The sequence below is a fragment of the Protopterus annectens genome, chromosome 13.part0 (genome assembly GCF_019279795.1).
Source record: "Protopterus annectens isolate FY-2018-M chromosome 13.part0, PAN1.0, whole genome shotgun sequence".
Classification (NCBI taxonomy): Eukaryota; Metazoa; Chordata; order Ceratodontiformes; family Protopteridae; genus Protopterus; species Protopterus annectens.
Genome location: NC_056747.1, coordinates 9,699,297 through 9,715,663, shown reverse-complemented (window position 1 = coordinate 9,715,663; position 16,367 = coordinate 9,699,297). Strand labels below are relative to the sequence as shown.

At 37.9% G+C, this 16,367-nt stretch overlaps 1 protein-coding gene across 2 annotated transcripts in view; it reads right to left on the bottom strand.

Moving 5' to 3' along the window:
• The window catches only part of MAP2K2 (mitogen-activated protein kinase kinase 2), a 1,901,538-nt gene that overhangs the window by 580,893 nt on the left and 1,304,278 nt on the right, over positions 1–16,367 (bottom strand). The window lies entirely within an intron of this gene.

Here is a 16,367-nt window from a genome sequence, read left to right as displayed (position 1 = left end):
TTGGGCCTCGGTTGTTTTTCTCTATCTTTTTCTTTGCGTTTTTTTGTAAACTCCGGTACTCAGATGGCTATCCGACGACATTTCAGGATAATTAAACTGGCGTCCATAAAAGTTTAAAGCAAAATCATACCAACGCTTAATAGTGGGTTGGTTAAATCTAGCACAAAACCGACAACCAGTAACGTTGTAACGTTGTGATCAGGGCCTAGGCAAGGAATACAGTAAGAATGAAAATCCTTATGAGGTATTTGCTTACCACAAGAAATACAATTACTAACTTTTTCTGACATCGGTCTGCAGCAAGAAAAAAATTTCCCCAACGGGGTAATTAGCTTTATTGAAGACTTCAGATCTGAAACTCAAACTCGAAAATCTCAGGAGTCGGTCGGCCGACCGGCACTTGCGAACTGCTTCTGCTTCGGGCACCACGCGGCAAGAAAGACTGAAGAAAATGGCGTCGGCTTCTTCTTTTATACCCCTGATGACCTGACGTCAGGGAGGGGGAGACAGCAGCCGACGCAGGACCCAAGACTTTGGAATTCAGGCCGTCTGAGGGCAACCTGCCAGCAGGATTACCCAAATGTAATGACTCCAACAGTGAAACATGAAGAACATCAATTCACATAAAGTTCTATAAAATCCAAGTTATGTAAAATAAAATCCAAGACAGGGTAAGCTACTGATCAGTGTGCAACCATCTAGGAAATCCCCTGCACTCATATTTATGACTTTAGGAGATGTACAAGAATCCTGTTGATGGCAGCAACAACCACCAGAGAAGCATACATGAATTTATACATTTAAGATATAGCAGATGAAGCTACAATTAGGGCAGATTTCTTTTCGCAGTCTTGTAATCTAAGAAATAAAATGAATCAGGATCCATTTACCCTGCTTATAACTGGTTATGCTGGAGAATTCTGCAAGAAATTTGAACAGCTAATGCTAAATTTACTCTCGGAGGCTTGTAAGACTTTTAAAAATTTCCTTCGCCTCTCATGCCCTATAAATGAACCTGATAAAAGTTTTGCTAACTGACGGATTTAAGCACCACACACTTGTGCTTGCGAGTGGATCCAAACAGTTACTGAAAGAAATTGGATATGGAACCAAAGTGCAAGGAGATCAGGAGTCTACCTGACCAGGTCTATCTGCAGTACATTACCTGGACACTCTCATGCTACTTTGTTTAGTTTGGTGACTTCAACCAGCTCTACGGCTTCCAGTCACTTCTCAAACGGATACAACGGGCACATTATGAAGAGACACGTGGTCTGTGAAATGCATAGCCATTTTGTGGTGATAGAGGACAGAAAAATAATTAAAAAAAATCAAGGACTCTATATACACAACAAAACACCAAAAGGCAATGCAAACATTATAGATTATAGGTTCATAGATTAGTACTAAGCTAACTGCCCTTGCGAGCCATTTTAAGCCTAGCCAATTATCCCTTGTGAGACTCCAACCCCACATCTTGTGTCTGTAAGGCAAACACCTCAACTATTACGCCACCCTCCCAACCACTACTTTTGGAAACAGAGCAGGCATTAATTATCATTTACCAGCTTATCCTCAATATATATTTTAGTCAACGACATGATGGTAAGGATGTGAACAGTAACATTATTATTTCAGGATGGACATTTAACACATACCAAACTTGTATTACAGGAAAGAATAAGGTTTATTCTTACAGTACTGTGCCACTATGAAAGACTAATAATGTGCCTTTTTACAGTGTCAAACTGCTCCTGATGCATTTTTGTCTTTTCGGAGACTTGCTTTCTTGATGTACATTTTTACATGTAATAAAAATATTGTCTCAAAAGAAATTTTAAGTCTTGACTCTGACTAAAAGTTCTTTATTCGTAGTCTTGCAAATTATGTGGTAAATCCATTTTTTAAGTTTACTTAATTTCAAGATTGAATGTCTTTTTAATGCTGTTTATTGTGTTAAATTTTTATAATCTTGATAGTGGAAGATTTAAAAAGTAACAAAATTATATAATTATAAGGAGCCAGCAGACAAAGGGGAACACTACTGTCACTTTGAACACTGACCAGTATTATAATATATGTAAGCATCATTTCATGGATAATTCTACTTATGACATTAAACACTGAGAAAGGATACAAGCTTTCAGAAATGTAAATGATTTACTTGATAAAAACAGGGAATTTAAGCTCTTTGAAGGAGCATGACTAAGTTCTGTACTTTAAGCTCTTTGAAGGAGCATGACTGTTAAGTTCTGTACTCACCAGAACGTTCCATCTGTGTGGTTTGTCGTTATTCTTCTTAAACAAGTGGGGTTCATATCCCATCTGTCAGATCCGACTAGGCTACTGTTAAACTTCGCAGCCACCACAATCTCTCGAGAATGCACCTACCAAATTATGTCAGATCTTGTTTGCTGCTACATTAGAGTAGGAAGACTAAGAGAGTTATGGAAAAGCCATATATATAAAAATAAGAATGTAGAGACCTTGTAAATACTCGTGCCTCCAGAAGCCACAAGATGGGGGTTGGTGGGAGGGGACTTGCGGAAAAATTAAGACAAACAACACACATGGAACGTTATGGTAAGTACATAACTTCTTTATCTGGTGGTGTCAATCTTCATTCTATCCTCAATAAGTGGAGCAGCATCCTTAGATAGCTGTGTCCAGGGTGGACTCAAGGAAGGATATTGCAGAGCACCATAGAACCAAATGATGCCCTACTTCTGGAGACCAGATCCAACTTCTAATGAGCGACAAAGATATGGGGAATAGCCCAAGTTGCTGCTGCACATACATCATTCATGGACATTCTTGACTGAAAAAGTGCAGAAGTAGCCATGGATCTGGTGGAGTGCGCTTTCAAGGGATGTGTAAGAGAAATGCAATCTATCAACCACTTTGATAAGGGAACATTGGAAACTGGTTTTCCTAAGGCTGGTAAAGAGAAAGAAACAGTTGGTCAGCTTTCCTGACTTTTTTTGTTCTATGCAAACAAAACAGCAATTGTCTATGAACATCCAGTAAATGTAAGAAATATTCTTGTTTGTTTGCAAACTTGGGAAAAAAACACTGGTACACTGATACTGGATTCTGACACCACCTTTGGCAGAAAGGACAGATTAGTACGCAAGGTCACTCTATCTTTGTGGAAAACCAAGTATGGAGGTTTAGAAGATAATGGTTGGATCTCAGAAATTCTTGCGGAAGTAAAGGCAACCAAAAAATTGTCTTCCATGTAAGTTACTTAAAGTCACATGTAGCTGCTGGTTCAAAAGGAGGTTGTATGAGAGACTATAGCATTAAATTTAAATCCCTTGGAGGAATAAGGTCTTTAAAGGGAGGCCTTAGAAGAAGGGTCCCTTTTAAGAAGGCCTTGCTCAATTTGTGAGAAGCTATGGATGCGCAATTATAACCTGTATGGTAATTTGAAATTGCTGCTAGTTGTACTTTAATGGTTGAAGAATTAGGACCATTTTGAAACAGGTGTGTAAGGAAATCTAAAATGTGACTGATAGGAGCTGAAAAGGGGTAAAGATTGTGTTGCTCAGCCCAAAGGGCAAATCTTTTCCATTCACTGGAATATGTTTTTCTTGTCAAGGATTTATGGGAAGATAAAATTATAAGTTGGACAGATGATGAGAGCATAGATTGTCTGGCTACTAAGGGAACTGGAAAAGCCAAGCAGTCAGCTTGAGGTTTGGTATATCCAGATGGGAAATACCCATTGGGTGAGACAGGAGGTCTGGAGTTGGATCTAGATTCCATGGTGGTTGACGCATGAACAAGGTGAGGCAGAGGAAGGGAAACCAAATTTGTCGCGGGGGCAATGAGGATTACTGTGCTCTTCGACCTGGCAGTTTTCTACAGAAATATTGGATTCAGCGGAGTTGGTGGGAAGACAAAGAAGACCGGGGGGGGGGGGCAATTGTGAAATTCAGCATCCCTTGGTGACTGCCTCTGTGGGGGGAATCAGGGCAAGGTAGTTGCTGCACTTGTTGTTTAGGGGAGAGCCAAAAAGCCTGCAGCATGGCTGGCCCCATTGATGGAAAATCCTGTCTGCCACTTTCTTGCTGAGGGACCACTCGTGTGGAAGAATACACCTGCTCAGTTTGCCCTTAGTCGTGTTGGACTTCCCCAGAATGTGCGTCGCTAAAAGAAAGCACTCAGGAGAGAATGCCCACTGCTAGACTCTGAGAGCTTCTCGATTCAGTGGGTAAACTTTGGTTCCCCCTTGTTTGCTGATGTAACATGGACATGTTGTGCGTTTGAGCTGTAATTGTCCCACATGGAAGAATGTCTTGAAATGTATGCAATGCCAATAATACTGCTATCATTTATATAATATTTATGTGCAAATTGGCCTCTCTGGGGGATCAAGTACTATGGATTGACTTCCCCAGATAATGCCCCCCCACCCTGCCTCAGAAGCATCTCAGCTTTGGGCTATTAGGGGATGATGGGATCGCCATCAAGCAGATGGTCGGACTGGATCCATGAATACAGATCTCTTCAGCAGGTATTTGTAATTCTTATCCGGTATGACCGTGCTTGATAAAGGACTGACTATTGAGTAGCCAGCATCCATTGAAGGATCCGCGTGTAAAACCTGGCTAACAGAACTAAGGTTACCACCGCTGTCATGAGGCCTAGAGTGTACAGAACTGTACAGGTTGAAATCGAGGTGTTCTTTACAACTTTCTTGACCTGTGACTTAACTGTTTGAACTTGGTGAGGTGGAAAGAAAGTGATGGCTGACTTTATATTGAGAAGTGCTCCAATAAATTCCAATGTCTGAGTTGGCTGTAGTTTATGGTTATTCCTAGGAGATTACAGGTGTGGAGAGAACCTGATCCCTTGTGTGTATGAGTTGATGCCTGGTCAGAGCTGTAATGAGCCAGTCATCCAGGTAGGGAAACACTGAGGTAAGCTGTTACTATTACCATGCATTTAGTGAACATCCTGAGGGTTGTGGTGAGTCCAAACGCAGTACTCTGAAATGGTAGTGACTGTCTCCCAGCCGGAAGTGTAGGAACTTTCTGGATAACCTGTTCATTTTCATGTGATAGCAGGCGTGCAGGCTATTTATTGAGCACATCCAGTCGCCTTACCCAAAAAAGGGAAAATGGACTGAACTGTGACCATCTGGAACTTGGTTTGGTAAACAGATTTTGTTTAGATTTGTGAGATCCAAAATTGTCTCCAGTCCCCTGCTTTCTTTAGCACTAAAAAGAACCTCAAGTAAGTTCTGGATCCTATCTGGTCTGGTGGGAACCTCTTGGAAGACTCGCACTTTTTTTTTTTTTTTAGCAGCTTTTTTATCTGAATTGCTGCTTGATCCCTCTGACTGGGTGAAACATATTATGTAACCTCGGGATATAATCCTCTACACCAAAGTATCTGTTAAGTCTAGCCAGGCTCTGTGATGCAGGGATAACCGCCCCCGTCTCCAAAGGTGGACAGTCGGGCCTCCATTCAGGAATGCTGGTAGGGTTTGTCAAAGAGAGTCTTGTATACCCTGGTTGCAGGCCACAAGGGCAACTACGTCCATTGGAGCCCCCCACCACCACCACTGAGAGAACCTCCTTCACTTGTTTCTTTGAAAAGACCTTGGAACTTTTTGAATCGCATTTTCTGGCCACTCTGCTGATTCCTGGAGTAGGATCTTTGGGGGGGGGGGCTTAAAAACATATGCGCACAGCAGACAAGCACTTCCCATCCTTCTCACATCTGGACAGCATTTCCTTTACTTTAGGGCCAAAAAGAGTAGTTCTGTCAAAGGAGGCATTGATGAAATTGGATTTAAATGGCGCCGCAAAATCACATAAGTGCATCCAGGCATGCCTCCTCATTGAATAGCCTGAACCCACAGCTCTTGAGGTCCGTTCTGCTATGTTGGAAACTAACCTCATAGAACTATTGGATATTAACTGCAGGGTGGCAAATGAGAAGTTACTGAACCTTGAATCTCTTCAGAAATGGCTCCTGAGACAGTATTTGATAATGCCTTAGTCAAATCTCTCTGAAGTCTGACAAAGTATGTCAAACAGTTCAGCAACTGTAAGCAAAGGTCGCTGAAACAATGACATGTTTTCCCAATCTGTTCAGTGCCCACGACTCCCTGCTGGGGGGATGGACAATGGAACCCTCATCGGCTAGTTCCTTCTTTATGGCCACCACAATTAAAATGTTATCAACTGGAACCCCTTTCCTCCAAAACTGTCTATCTGCAAGTGGTGCCATTATCCTGTCCAGTCTCTGAACTTTGTGTTCTATGGAGTCAGGTTGCTTCCCGCCTGCCATGAGATCATGGCAACGAGCTCGTCAGAGGGCAGAATCACCCAGGAGGTAGGGGGTCCTGCACTGAAAGCCTCTAGAAGAACAAATTCCTCCGGCATAGGGTTAGAGAGAGTCCACCCACCCTCTGTTTAATGATTTCTAGGATGTCTACAAAGGGGACATCTTCAAGAGGTGACCATGGGGACTCTTCGCCCTCATCCAAGTTCGTGTCTTTGGTGATGGACTCCTGTGGAGAATCTAGGTGCTTCCTCTTGCATGTTCTCTTCTGGGAACTTCCTCAGTGGGATGCTCTGGGGAAGTCTCGGAAAAGGAAATCAAAATTCCGTGAGAGGGAACCTGAGGCTTTGGTAATGGATGTCCACATGGAGAATGGTGGTGAGGCTCTAAATGCTCAGACATCATGGTAGAATATCTAGAATCCAAGGGGGAAGGTTCTGTCGGGTCTGCTGAGGCAAAAAATACTCTCTTCGTAGCCTCAAAGGAACTAGAGAGAGAAGCTTTGGTCCGAGAAAGCAGGTATCTGAATCATAACGCCCTCCCCTCCCATGCTACTGACACTACCCCTGAGGTGGAAGCTGGAGCCAAACTGTCTTGTGCCAAGGCTCCAAGGAGCAGAAACAGCTCCAAAAACGTTGGAGTTGAATGTTGCCCCTCAGATCAGACGGGCAGGCTTCAGCTCCAATAGCTGTCTGGATCCAAATGGATTGGAGGTCTCAGAGACAATGTGATCCGAGGGCAATACAGTGTCTCTGACGGTTCTGTCTGATCCGATAAAGTAGGATCCGATGGCTGATGTCTTCTGATCTGACTTGGCCAATGTCGGGTCTGTAATGTTTTGCTTCAACTTAGTAGGATCCAAAGAAGTAGTCGGATCCTGCACTTTTTGCTTTTTCTGATCTGGGGTTGAGACTGGTTCTTTTGAACTTCTCTTCCGAGTAGAGTCTGAAGAACATTTTGATGAATGTCATTGACTTTGGAGACTTGGATATGGCTTCTCCAAAAGAAGATGGGATGAGGCCATTCAATATCAGCTTATTTTTATGTTCATTAAGAGCTTGTGGGTTAAATCCATGGCAAATAGAACAATCCTCTTACAAATGCAGACAGTCCAAACAGTACACACAAAGAGTGTGGGCATCAGAAAATGGAAGTTTATGCCTGATGCCTGCACTTTGAGCACTTTCTAAAACCTGCAGGTTTGTCAGCCATAATACAGTATCTTTTCAGAGGCAACAGAGAAATATTAGAAATACAAGACAATCTAACAGCTAGCAAACAGCTTTTTTTTTTTTTTTTGTAGAAAGACAAGAAAGAAAGGGAAAGGAATACCAACAATGATAAAGAGGAAAACTACAACGGCGTCATAAGGGAAAGGGAGATATTAACGGCAGTATCTAAGGGTACCAAATACAAAAAAAAGGAAAAGCAACAAGGGCAACAGCAAAACATAAACATTTATAAACAACACACTAATCATACTAGCTAGGAGAAACAAGAAGAGTAAGGGAATACCGACAATGATAAAGAGGAAAACTACAACGGCGTCATAAGGGAAAGGGAGATATTAACGGCAGTATCTAAAAGTGCCAAATACAAAAAAAAGGAAAAGCAACAAGGGCAACAGCAAAACATAAACATTTATAAACAACACACTAATCATACTAGCTAGGAGAAACAAGAAGAGTAAGGGAATACCGACAATGATAAAGAGGAAAACTACAACGGCGTCATAAGGGAAAGGGAGATATTAACGGCAGTATCTAAGGGTACCAAATACAAAAAAAAGGAAAAGCAACAAGGGCAACAGCAAAACATAAACATTTATAAACACAACACACTAATCATACTAGCTAGGAGAAACAAGAAGAGTAAGGGAATACCGACAATGATAAAGAGGAAAACTACAACGGCGTCATAAGGGAAAGGGAGATATTAACGGCAGTATCTAAGGGTACCAAATACAAAACAAGGGCAACAGCAAAACATAAACATTTATAAACACAACACACTAATCATACTACGTTGAAAGGTAAATTAAAAATGCTGGTTACTGCCACAGCACGCTTGCTTATAAAAAAGATAAGTAAATGGATAAATAACTCAAGCAAGCGTTGACAGAGTGAGAAATAACCTTCAATGTGTAAAAAATCCAAGTAATCCGGTCTTCTGAGACAAATAATTCAGTTTATTACACAGATAAACCACGATAAGCGCTTTCACTAACTAGTAGCTTCTTCAGATCACAAACAGAAAGCACAGGAACCATGTGCTTTAAATATCTGCATGTTAATTAATCAACCAACTTTTAAAGCGGAAGCGCCATAAAACCTAAAAACTAAATATATAAACATAAAATCATCTCAAGATGCAACAGAAATAAACAATGGTGTATGCATATTACTTTTAAAAAATTAAAATAACTTCGTTCCATAAGAAACAATAAAAATTGAAGTAAATATAAGAACATGTTGTGAGCGGCATACTATCAAGTACGAAAGTATATACAGCCTAATACATAACTGCATGTGATAGTCATATTATTAATAATACAAGGCAACTTAGAAACTATACATAGTAGATGCCATCAAAAACATGAAACCATATACAAGTCGAAAGAACTATTATCAACCAAAGTGATACTTGGTATAATAAGGTCAGTGCATAAACAAAGATGTATATCTGCATATGTATAAAAATGTGTATATAAATGTAGTGTCTTAATAAATATATATATCTAAATATAAAAGAATGAATGAATGTGTACAAAAATATAAATAAATAAATGAATAAATAAATAAGTTATTGTCTAAAAATGAAGCTAAAACCATTAACATTAACAGTATTACAATATAAAATGAATAAATTACCCAAAAATGTGATATATGTATGTGTATGTACATGTATGGGAACAAATATCAGAGCACATTGAATTCTTAAAAATTTCAGAACTTAGTGTGCCTACGTTTCTTTAGGTGTGGTCTGATAGATGCCCTTTCATTTAAACCATGACCTTTATCAGCTCTCAGCAAAATAATCCACCTACTTTCTCTATCTTCGGTATGATTCATGATGTCACCTCCTCTTACATTAACATTCATTTTCTCCAGCACCCTAAACATGAACTTGTGTTCAGGACTTGTTTGTGTCACATGCTTGGCCAATGCATTCTGCAGATTACCTTTCTTTATATTATAACAGTGTTCCCTTATTCTGTCTCTTAATACCCTATTCGTTTTACCAACATAGAAACATGAACACAGTTCATATACAGCAAGGTATATGGCATCAGGTGTCATACAGTTGGCATTGGCTCGGGTATATATTTCCCTCTGTGTATCTGGATGTATAAATACTATGCTAGAATCTATTGAGGAGCAAAAGTTGCATTGTCCACAAGGTGTGGTTCCATAACTAAAACTCGGGTGCGTATTCTTGTTTGGTGGATAACAAAGCAATCTTTTAAGATTCTTCTTATTCCTATAGGTAAAGGACGGAGAATCACCTACAATGTTTGTCAATATGACATCAGTTTGTAGTATGTTCCAATTTTTGGAGATGATCTCTCTAATTTGTTTATTAACTGCTGTATATGAAGTCAGAAACCTATCTTTTGCATTTGTGACTTCTTTGACATCATTCATTACTATAGGCTTGGGCCCAAAATATGGGGTACCTGATGTTGAACGTAAACTTAGAGCATTATCAAATTGTAAATCTACCTCCAGAATTATAACCTCTCAGCAAACTTCTCTCCCAAGTCATATAAGTCTGCCATAAAGCCTTTGTCATTGGAATTCAACCTAGACATTCGTAGGGTCTGTCCTTTGACTATGTTACTGAAAACATACTGAGGATGCATACTAGTTCTGAATAGTAAAGTGTTCCTATAACAGGGTTTCCTAAAAATCCCAGTGTTAAACATTCCACATTCGAGTTTTTCGACATATAAATCTAAAAATTCAATTTTCGATAATGAATATTTCATTGTAAATTTCAAACATGGTGTAATGTTATTCAAAACCATATTGAAACTAAGCAATTCTTCTATATTACCATCCCATAGAATAAACACGTCATCCACAAACGTCTATAAAATCTTACATATTTCTTAAACATGTATTCTTTGAATAATAACTGTTCTTCCCAGTAAGCTAGGAGCATATTGGCGTAGCTGTTGGCACAAGGAGTGCCCATAGCTACGCCGTCTAATTGCTGATAAATATTATCAGTAAACATAAACACATTATTTTCCAGCACTAGCTCAAGGAAATGTACCAACAAGTCAATTAAAACATTGCCATAGGTACTATGTTCTGTAAGATATTTACTAACATAAGTTAGACCAAGATCATTAGGGATGACTGTAAACAATGATTGTATATCAAAAGTTACTAAAATCAGATTTTGGATAGTATCCATTTGATTATTAATATAGTACAAATCTGTTAAAAACTGTTTAGAATCACGCAATACAAATTCATTATTGTTTAAAATACACCTTAAATGTTTCTCAATAAAAACTGACAAGTGCTCCGTAACCCATCCTTGCCCTGAGACTATTGGTCTCATGGGTGGCTTGGTAATGCTTTTGTGTATTTTGGGTATTCCATGTATAACTGGGATGGTAGGCATCTTAATATATAAATAATTGAACTCATTTCTATTTATTAAATTACTTCTATAAATATCTGTTAAAATATCATGTACATATGCACACATTTCATGGACCTTAGTAAAATCAATTCTTGTATAAAACACATCACTTAACATATTATACATTTCATTCTGATAATCTATGGTATCAAGTACCACTATGCCAGTTGGTTACCTTTCAACGCTGTTTCTACATTTTCTACGTTGGTTACGTGACTATGAGTGAGTGAGTTTCTAGCTACTGGATATTCTACTAAAGCCATGGCGGATATTGAGCTTCCCTATAAGCCCAGAAGTGAACACCGGGGCAAGGCAGCGATGGAAGCCAAGTTTAAACAGCATCTTGATGGGACTCTTACTACATTATGGTCGCTAACAACTGAACAACTACCAGCTAATATGGGTGAGCGTGATGTGGATTTTCAGAAAGCTAATTTAATACTTAATGACATAGAGAAACACTTTTATAAACTGAAACGCTTTACAAATGCAAAGGCAGCATTTTCAATTTTGTTTAGATAATGCCATTATACCACGTGGGCTCAGGGTGTTCTCTATGCCTAGTCAAGGCAATGAATACCCAGAATTGCTGTCATTGTGGCAGCAGATAAATATTGAGACTAGCCGCAAATATTTACAACTGTTGATTAATTTCTTCAAACCTGAAGAACAAGCTCTAACTAGTAAAATCAATGATTTACAGCAACAGTTATTTAAAGACTATAGAGAGTTGGCTATACATGATTTATTTGACAATATACTTGACTGTGTATCTGCCTATGAGCGTAAACTATTTCAGCAGAAACAAAGTAAAGTTTCAAGGGACATACAGGATTTTAAAACAGGGCAAGTTTTTGTCTGGGAAAGGCGTGTCCCAGAAAGTATGCCTGCATCTGTTATCAAGCAAGGCAGCTTACCTCTTCAACAGCATAAGACTCTACAGAGCACTGGTAAGTGGTCTCATCTCCTGCAGCTGTTTCTAATGTGCCAGAAATTGCAGGAGAGGCCCCAGCCATTGCTAATGAATATGTTGACTCTGATACTATATCTGCTGATATTTGTCCTTCTACTAACTTAGCTGCTAGTAATGAGGAAATAGCAACTAGCAATGACTCTATAGATGTTATACATATAACGCATAACAGTATGAATGAAAATGTAAATTTATATCCTACTGTGAATGTTGTTAAGAATAGACTGCTGAATGATCAAGAGCAGGTTGTTAGATCTAAAACAAATGAATTTAAAAAAGGAGCAGCTTTAAATCTTTCCTTCCCTTTAGCAATACGCCAGAAGAAGAAATTAAGCAGAACACGCTCGAACAGTCGAGGGCGGCAAAAAAGGAAACTTTCAGGGGAGCCACTCACCAATACAACGCTAAAGAAAATGTGGACAAATCACAACAAAATTTAGTTTTTAATTTGTCCAGTGTTCCGCTGTCACAGCATGACATTAATTTATTAGTCAAAGGACTAAGTTTCATTCCTCATAGCAATAGTATGCTAGATGAAACCATCATAGATGTTAGAATGTTTTGCAGAAATGTTATGCTCAAGTACATTTATAATGATACTTCTATTAATACGATTGATAGTGAATTAACTACTGGCAATGATAAATTTGTGTTTAAGAATCTGAGTGACTATACACCAGTTAATCATCCATTAATTGAAGCATATTTACGCACTACAGAAGATGAGATTTATAAGTATTTTCATAAAAAGAGACTGAACAATTCTAATTTTATGTTTAATAATAATCTGTCATACCACGAAAGAAAGAGCCTTCATAACTTAAGAAATGATTTAAATATAACAATTAGGCCAGCAGATAAAGGCTCTGGCATAGTGGTACTTGATACCATAGATTATCAGAATGAAATGTATAATATGTTAAGTGATGTGTTTTATACAAGAATTGATTTTACTAAGGTCCATGAAATGTGTGCATATGTACATGATATTTTAACAGATATTTATAGAAGTAATTTAATAAATAGAAATGAGTTCAATTATTTATATATTAAGATGCCTACCATCCCAGTTATACATGGAATACCCAAAATACACAAAAGCATTACCAAGCCACCCATGAGACCAATAGTCTCAGGGCAAGGATGGGTTACGGAGCACTTGTCAGTTTTTATTGAGAAACATTTAAGGTGTATTTTAAACAATAATGAATTTGTATTGCGTGATTCTAAACAGTTTTTAACAGATTTGTACTATATTAATAATCAAATGGATACTATCCAAAATCTGATTTTAGTAACTTTTGATATACAATCATTGTTTACAGTCATCCCTAATGATCTTGGTCTAACTTATGTTAGTAAATATCTTACAGAACATAGTACCTATGGCAATGTTTTAATTGACTTGTTGGTACATTTCCTTGAGCTAGTGCTGGAAAATAATGTGTTTATGTTTACTGATAATATTTATCAGCAATTAGGCAGGCGTAGCTATGGGCACTCCTTGTGCCAACAGCTACGCCAATATGTTCCTAGCTTACTGGGAAGAACAGTTATTATTCAAAGAATACATGTTTAAGAAATATGTAAGATTTTATAGACGTTTTGTGGATGACGTGTTTATTCTATGGGATGGTAATATAGAAGAATTGCTTAGTTTCAATATGGTTTTGAATAACATTACACCATGTTTGAAATTTACAATGAAATATTCATTATCGAAAATTGAATTTTTAGATTTATATGTCGAAAAACTCGAATGTGGAATGTTTAACACTGGGATTTTAGGAAACCCTGTTATAGGAACACTTTACTATTCAGAACTAGTATGCATCCTCAGTATGTTTTCAGTAACATAGTCAAAGGACAGACCCTACGAATGTCTAGGTTGAATTCCAATGACAAAGGCTTTATGGCAGACTTATATGACTTGGGAGAGAAGTTTGCTGAGAGAGGTTATAATTCTACGGAGGTAGATTTACAATTTGATAATGCTCTAAGTTTACGTTCAACATCAGGTACCCCATATTTTGGGCCCAAGCCTATAGTAATGAATGATGTCAAAGAAGTCACAAATGCAAAAGTTAGGTTTCTGACTTCATATACAGCAGATAATAAACAAATTAGAGATCATCTCCAAAAATTGGAACATACTACAAACTGATGTCATATTGACAAACATTGTAGGTGATTCTCCGTCCTTTACCTATAGGAATAAGAAGAATCTTAAAAGATTGCTTTGTTATCCACCAAACAAGAATACGCACCCGAGTTTTAGTTATGGAACCACACCTTGTGGACAATGCAACTTTTGCTCCTCAATAGATTCTAGCATAGTATTTATACATCCAGATACACAGAGGGAAATATATACCCGAGCCAATGCCAACTGTATGACACCTGATGTCATATACCTTGCTGTATGTGAACTGTGTTCATGTTTCTATGTTGGTAAAACGAATAGGGTATTAAGAGACAGAATAAGGGAACACTGTTATAATATAAAGAAAGGTAATCTGCAGAATGCATTGGCCAAGCATGTGACACAAACAAGTCCTGAACACAAGTTCATGTTTAGGGTGCTGGAGAAAATGAATGTTAATGTAAGAGGAGGTGACATCACGAATCATACCGAAGATAGAGAAAGTAGGTGGATTATTTTGCTGAGAGCTGATAAAGGTCATGGTTTAAATGAAAGGGCATCTATCAGACCACACCTAAAGAAACGTAGGCACACTAAGTTCTGAAATTTTAAGAATTCAATGTGCTCTGATATTTGTTCCCATACATATACATACACATACATATATCACATTTTTGGGTAATTTATTCATTTTATATTGTAATACTGTTAATGTTAATGGTTTTAGCTTCATTTTTAGACAATAACTTATTTATTTATTCATTTATTTATTTATATTTTTGTACACATTCATTCATTCTTTTATATTTAGATATATACATTTATTAAGACACTACATTTATATACACATTTTTATACATATGCAGATATACATCTTTGTTTATGCACTGACCTTATTATACCAAGTATCACTTTGGTTGATAATAGTTCTTTCGACTTGTATATGGTTTCATGTTTTTGATGGCATCTACTATGTATAGTTTCTAAGTTGCCTTGTATTATTAATAATATGACTATCACATGCAGTTATGTATTAGGCTGTATATACTTTCGTACTTGATAGTATGCTGCTCACAACATGTTCTTATATTTACTTCAATTTTTATTGTTTCTTATGGAACGAAGTTATTTTAATTTTTTAAAAGTAATATGCATACACCATTGTTTATTTCTGTTGCATCTTGAGATGATTTTATGTTTATATATTTAGTTTTTAGGTTTTATGGCGCTTCCGCTTTAAAAGTTGGTTGATTAATTAACATGCAGATATTTAAAGCACATGGTTCCTGTGCTTCCTGTTTGTGATCTGAAGAAGCTACTAGTTAGTGAAAGCGCTTATCGTGGTTTATCTGTGTAATAAACTGAATTATTTGTCTCAGAAGACCGGATTACTTGGATTTTTTACACATTGAAGGTTATTTCTCACTCTGTCGACGCTTGCTTGAGTTATTTATCCACACACTAATCATACTAGCTAGGAGAAACAAGAAGAGTAAGGGAATACCAACAATGATAAAGAGGAAAACTACAACGGCGTTATAAGGGAAAGGGAGATATTAACGGCAGTATCTAAGGGTACCAAATACAAAAAAAAGGAAAAGCAACAAGGGCAACAGCAAAACATAAACATTTATAAACACAACACACCAATCATACTAGCTAGGAGAAACAAGAAGAGTAAGGGAATACCGACAATGTTACGAACAGGATTACGATGAAGTCGTACGCGAGTACAAACAGAACAGGAATAGTACTGAGAAAACGGGTTCGACAGCTATTAGTCACAAAACAGGATTACGATAAAGTCGTACGGGAGTACAAACAGAACAGGAATAGTACTGAGAAAAAGGGTTCGACAGCTATTAGTCACAAAACAGGATTACGATGAAGTCGTACGGGAGTACAAACAGAACAGGAATAGTACTGAGAAAAAGGGCTCTACAGCTATTAGTCACAAAAATGAAAGACTATCTAAAGGAATAACAGAGAGATGTTTTACTTATCTAAACACAGCTCGAGAGAGATTTGTCTACCACGTCTGATAGCTACAAGTGGCAAACAAGAAATGGGGTAATTTGGTAGGTGCATTGTGGGTAAGGGTGAAGCTCAACAGATTTGGTGGCTGCAAGCTTTAGTAATGGCTGGATCGGATCCAAACCTAATTGTTGAGGACAGAATGAAGACTGACAACATCAGATACTATTTACAGAAAGTCTGAGGATAGCAATTTTTAATGCCTCTCTAAAATTCACAAAGTACAAATATTCCTCCCATGAGGCACATTATTTAGGCAATGGT